We start from the raw sequence: 6300 nt of genomic DNA on the forward strand, positions 1-6300 counted from the left end.
ACCCTACTCGGTGAGCACACGAGAAGATCCTCAATGTCATTAGTCGTCAGGAAAATGCAAATCAAAACTGATGAAATATCAGTTTATACTTAGTAGGATGGTTATAATAATAATAAAAAAGATAATGTCAAGTGTTGGTGAGGATATGGAGAAGTTGGAACCCTCATACATTGTGGTGGGAATGTAAAATAGTGAGATATCTTTGGAAAATGTTTTGGCAGTTTCTCAAAAAGAAACAGGAGTCATATGACCCAGCAATTCCACTTCTAGCTGGGAGAGAGTTGGAAACCTGTGCCCACACAAACACTTGCATACCAGTGTTCAGAGCAGCATTATTCATAATAGCCAAAAATATGGAAACAGTCCAAGTGTCCATCAACTGATGAGTGGATAAATGAAACGCAGTATATCTGCGTAAGGAAGTGTTATTCATCAATGAAAAGAAAGGATAGGGACTTCCCTTTTGGTCCAGTGGCTAAGACTCTGCGATCCCAATTCAGCGGACCTGGGTTTGATCCTTCGTCAGGGAACTAGATCCCATATGCTGCAACTAAGAGTTCACATGCCACAACCAAAGATCTGCATGCTGTAACAAAGATTTGGCACAGCCGGTTCAATAAATAAATATTAAAAGAGAGTGTACTGGTACATGCTGCCATATGAATGAATTTCGAAAACATGCTATTTGAAAGAAACCAGTTCCAAATGACCATATACTGTATGATTCCATTTACAGTATATGAAATGTCCAAAATAGGCAAATCTATAGTTAGAGAGTAGATTAGTGGTTGTCTAGGGCTGGAAGATACCAAGGGAACATTTCATGCAAAGATGGGCTCGATAAAGGACAGAAATGATATGGACCTAACAGAATCAGAAGATATTAAGAAGAGGTGGCAAGAATACACAGAAGAACTGTACAAAAAAGATCTTCATGACCCAGATAATCACGATGATGTGATCACTCACCTAGAGCCAGACATCCTGGAATGTGAAGTCAAGTGGGCCTTAGAAAGCATCACTACGAACAAAGCTAGTGGAGGTGATGGAATTCCACTTGAGCTGTTTCAAATCCTGAAAGATGATGCTGTGAAAGTGCTGCACTCAGTATGCTAGCAAATTTGGAAAACTCAGCAGTGGCTACAGAACTGGAAAAGGTCAGTTTTCATTCCAATCCCTAAGAAAGGCAATGCCAAAGAAGGCTCAAACTACCGCATAATTGCACTCATCTCACATGCTAGTAAAGTAATGCTCAAAATTCTCCAAGCCAGGCTCCAGCAATACGTGAACTGTGAACTTCCAGATGTTCAAGCTTGTTTTAGAAAAGGCAGAGGAACCAGAGATCAAATTGCCAACATCTGTTGGATCATGCAAAAAGCAAGAGCGTTCCAGAAAAACATCTATTTCTGCTTTATTGATTATGCCAAAGCCTTTGACTGTGTGGATCACAATAAACTGTGGAAAATTCTGAAAGAGATGGGAATACCAGACCACCTGACCTGCCTCCTGATAAACCCATATGCAGGTCAGGAAGCAACAGTTAGAACTGGACATGGAACAACAGACTGGTTCCAAATAGGAAAACGAGTACGTCAAGGCTGAATATTGTCACCCTGCTTATTTAACTTCTATGCAGAGTACATCATGAGAAACGCTGGGCTGGAAGAAGCACAAGCTGGAATCAAGATTGCCGGGAGAAATATCAATAACCTGAGGTATGCAGATGACACCACCCTTATGGCAGAAAGTGAAGAGGAACTAAAAAGCCTCTTGATGAAAGTGAAAAAGGAGAGCGAAAAAGTTGGCTTAAAGCTCAACATTCAGAAAACGAAGATCGTGGCATTTGGTCCCATCACTTCATGGGAAATAGATGTGGAAACAATGGAAACAGTGTCAGGCTTTATTTTTTTGGACTCCAAAATCACTGCAGATGGTGATTGCAGCCATGAAATTAAAAGACACTTACTCCATGGAAGGAAAGTTATGACCAACCTAGATAGCATATTAAAAAGCAGAGATATTCTTTGCCAACAGGGATCCATCTAGTCAAGGCTTTGGTTTTTCAGTGGTCACGTATGGATGTGAGAGCTGGACTGTGAAGAAAGCTGAGTGCTGAAGAATTGATGCTTTTGAACTGTCGTGCTGGAGAAGACTCTTGAGAGTCCCTTGGACTGCAAGGAGATCCAACCAGTCTATCCTAAAGGAGACCAGTCCTGGCTGTTCATTGGAAGGACTGATGCTGAGACTGAAACTCTAATACTTTGACCACCTCATGCGACGAGTTGATTTATTGGAAAAGACCCTGATGCTGGGAGAAATTGGGGGCAGGAGAAGAAGGGGATGACAGAGGATGAGATGGCTGGATGGCATCACTGACTCAATGGACGTGACTCTGAGTGAACTCCAGGAGTTGGTGATGGACAGGGAGGCCTGGCGTGCTACGATTCATGGGGTCACAAAGAGATGGACACTACTGAGCGACTGAACTGAACTGAACTGAGGGCTGGAAGGGGAAGGGGTATTGAGGAGGTTATGCTTAGGGGTGTGGGTTTCTTTTTAGGGTAATGAAAATATTCTACAATTAATTGCAGTGCTAAATGCCCAACTTTGTACATGTACTGAAAGTCACAGGATTGTAAGCTTTTAAAACATGAGCTTCTGAGTTATTTTGAGTGCCCTCGGCTGGTTTTCACTGTCTACCACTGGGGCTTCTACTCTGTTCAAACTTAAGTTTTATTTCCTTTTATTTTCCACCTCTGTGGTAGGTCACAGTGAAACTGGATTTCTCAGGGTTTCTTCAAACAGGGCTTACATTTCGTTTCTCCTTGTAATTTTCTGTCTGCTCCCTTTGCTTGCCAGTCTAACCTTTGAAAGTCCAAGTGAGACACCTCCTCCTCCATCTCTGCTGCTGCTGCTGCTAAGTTGCTTCAGTCGTGTCCGACTCTGTGCGACCCCATAGACGGCAGCCCACCAGGCTCCCCCATCCCTGGGGCTCTCCAGGAAAGAGTACTGGAGATCCCTCTCAATTCCCATATTTTTGCTCAATCTTCTAAGCACTCAATTATGATAGAATATATGGGGAAAACCTTGCCTCTACCTTTTTATTTTCCAGGCTGCCTCCATTTGATTGCTTTTACCCTCTGTTCTTAATTACTACAAAATATGTGAGTAATATAGGCAAAATTACTTTTGGCAGAGGGAAGAGTTGAGAGAACACTTGTATTTTCTGTTTTGCTTAAGCTGTTTGTGGGGTGTTTGTATGTTGGATAGTGTGCTTTTAGAATATGACCATCAAGGTCGGGTTGGCCCAACAAGAACACATCTGGGGAGAGAGAAATGTTTACTATCTCCTTTTATCCTTATACCAATCGTTTCGGGAATATTGCAGATGTGGAAACAGAGTTAGAAAGATTAATAAATTAACCACAGGGAAAACACCCTATAGGCTAGAATGTGTGCTTGTTTGGCACTTGGTTAAGTTTCAGTGGTTGAGAGCTAAGTAGGGAAGTGTATGCAGATGTTCTGTGCTCAGTCCTAAGCCCTTTCAGGATAGCTGCCTTGTCTTACTCAGTCCCCAGAGTGCCCAATAGGAGCAGAGGCTCAATAAATGTTTGTTGAATGAATGAGTGATGGTGTATTGGAGTCTCTGATGTACATGAATAATACATTTTGACAGTGAGATTTTGTGTCTTTTTTCCTACGTGGTTTTCCATTTTTTCTGAAGTCATTTTGTATTCAGACAATATTTGAAAGAGGGTTCCAGAGCTTGTCTGTATCAGGTACTTCTTAGAGAATCCCTCAGAAATAAGAAGGAGAAAAACAGATTTTGCCCTCAGAAACTAAGACCTTACTTTAAAGTTTATTGCTTGTGTTTTATAACTATAATACTATTCTTAAGGATTCTCTGACTTAGAAATGCCTACGCTCTGTACGCAGAAGCTTGTCAAATAAGTATGCAAGTATAAATATTGTTTCAGCAGTTTACCTGGAATTAAAATTTAATTCATTGCAAAGAGACACATTCATTGCAGCATTTTTTGCCTGTTGAAAATAAGCTCTGAGGCAGGAGGTGCGTAGGTGGAACAGCAGCCCATTGTCTTGGTGCTCTCAGTGCATGTCACCTGGGATAGGACTTGGTCGTGTTGCATGAATCAACCCTGTAATGAAGAGTTGAGGACACTAAGGATGGCTAAGTTGGAGAAGTCTTTGGAGAGTTGACAAGACTATCTTTGTTTTTGTTTTTGTTGTTGTTATTGTTTGTTTTTGGCTACACCCCACAGCATGCAGGATCTTAAGTTCTCCAAACAGGGATCAAACCCATGCCCCCTGCATTGGGAGCACAGAGGGTTTTTTTTTTTTTTTAATTGGGGTATAATTGTTTTACAGTGTTTGCTAACTAACAAAGTTTCTTCATTGTTAGCACAATTAAGTGAATAGCTATATGTATATGTGTATCCCCTTCCTCTCCACCATCCCTTCCAAACCCCATCCCATTCATCTATGTTGCCACAGAGAACTGAGCTGAGCTCCCTGCGCTATCCAGTAGGTTCCCACTAGCTATCTATTTACGCATGGTGGTGCACAAATGTTAATACCAATCTCTCTGTTCATCCCACCCCCCACCACGTCCGCACGTCCGTTCCCTACGTCTGTGTCTCTATTCCTGCCCTGCAAATAGGTTTATCTGTACCACTTTTTCTAGGAAACTCTGCCCCAGATCTGTGTGGGACACCGTGTTTTAACCACCAGACCACCAGGGAAGTTCGAGATTGCTATCTTTGGATATTGGAAGGCCTAACCTGTAGCAGGAGAGCCAAATGAATACATGAGTGAATGAATATTGGATGCTTGCAATAGGTGGATTTTAATTTGTCACATATCTGCAGAAAAACAACTCAATCACAAAACCAAAACCTGGAAGAGGAAAAAGTTGCATTCTTTTTCTAGTTTTATTTTTTTCAGGGCACTTTTATGGGGCACCTCTTCCCCCCTGTTATTTATTCCCTTGTTTTCTCCAAGGTTCACTGAGTTCCCTGATTCAGCAGGAAAACTCCATCTTTCTCTGAGCATATCTACTTTCTGGGGGAAGATGATTCTCTCTGGGTCATTATGTGCATAATTCAAGGCTTAGGAGTCCATGGCTGTAATCAGTTAAAAAATAAGATCTAAGACCTGTGATAAAACATAAATCAATCTCAGGACTACCTAGACCTTTCCAGCATTGTTCCTGATGACTGTCATATTGCTAAGGACTCCTCACAAATCAGCGTGAAAAATTAGTCCCTATAGACAGCACTGTGTCTGTTGTCCTTGGTATTATTTGCATATTATCTTATTGTCAACATGTGTGGTATCTTGGATTACATTGATTAGTTTTACCTTGATTTTTGTTTGGATGATAAAAATCTCAATTACTGAGCTTAAATTCAGACTTCATCCCTTGTTTGGAAAATGCAAGTAATTCAAGAGAAGTGCTATGACTTAGAGAGATATACCCAGAGCAGGAACACAAAGTGTTCCAACCTGAAGTCTGCTTCAGAATCCTTATGTAATCATAGGTAAACTGTCCAACTTCTTAGGATCTCATTTTTCTACACATAAACTAATATTAACAGAAATTTACCCTTCATTACAGGGTTCATACTTCTAGCTTTCTTTCTCTCTTTTTTAAATTAATGTATTTATTTGGCTGCTCCCAGTCTTAGTTGTGGTGCTTGGCATCTTCGATCTGCACTGTGGCATGTGAGATCTTTGGATGCGGCATGCAGACTGTTTAGTATTAGCATGTGGAATCTAGTTCCTTGGCCAGGGATCAAATCCAGACCCCCTGCATTGGGAGCATGGAGTCTTAGACACTGGACCAGTGGGGAAGTCCCTCAATTATTATTATTTAACAATTATTACTATTATATAAGCTAATGGCAAAGAAGAAAAGGAAAGATATGCCCATTTGAATGCAGAGTTCCAAAAAATAGCAAGGAGATTAAGAAAGCCTTCCTCAGTGATCAATGCAAAGAAATAGAGGAAAACAATAGAATGGGAAAGACTAGAGATCTCTTCAAGAAAATTAGAGATACCAAGGGAACATTTCATGCAAAGATCTGCACCATAAAGGGCAGAAATTGTATGAGCCTAACAGAATCAGAAGATATTAAGAAGAGATGGCAAGAATACACAGAAGAACTGTACAAAAAAGATCTTCATGACCCAGATAACTACGATGGTGTGATTACTCACCTAGAGCCAGACATCCTGGAGTGTGAAGTCAAGTGGGCCCGAGGAAGCATCACTACAAACAAA

This window comes from Ovis canadensis, chromosome 1 (assembly GCF_042477335.2).
Source record: "Ovis canadensis isolate MfBH-ARS-UI-01 breed Bighorn chromosome 1, ARS-UI_OviCan_v2, whole genome shotgun sequence".
NCBI lineage: Eukaryota > Metazoa > Chordata > Mammalia > Artiodactyla > Bovidae > Ovis > Ovis canadensis.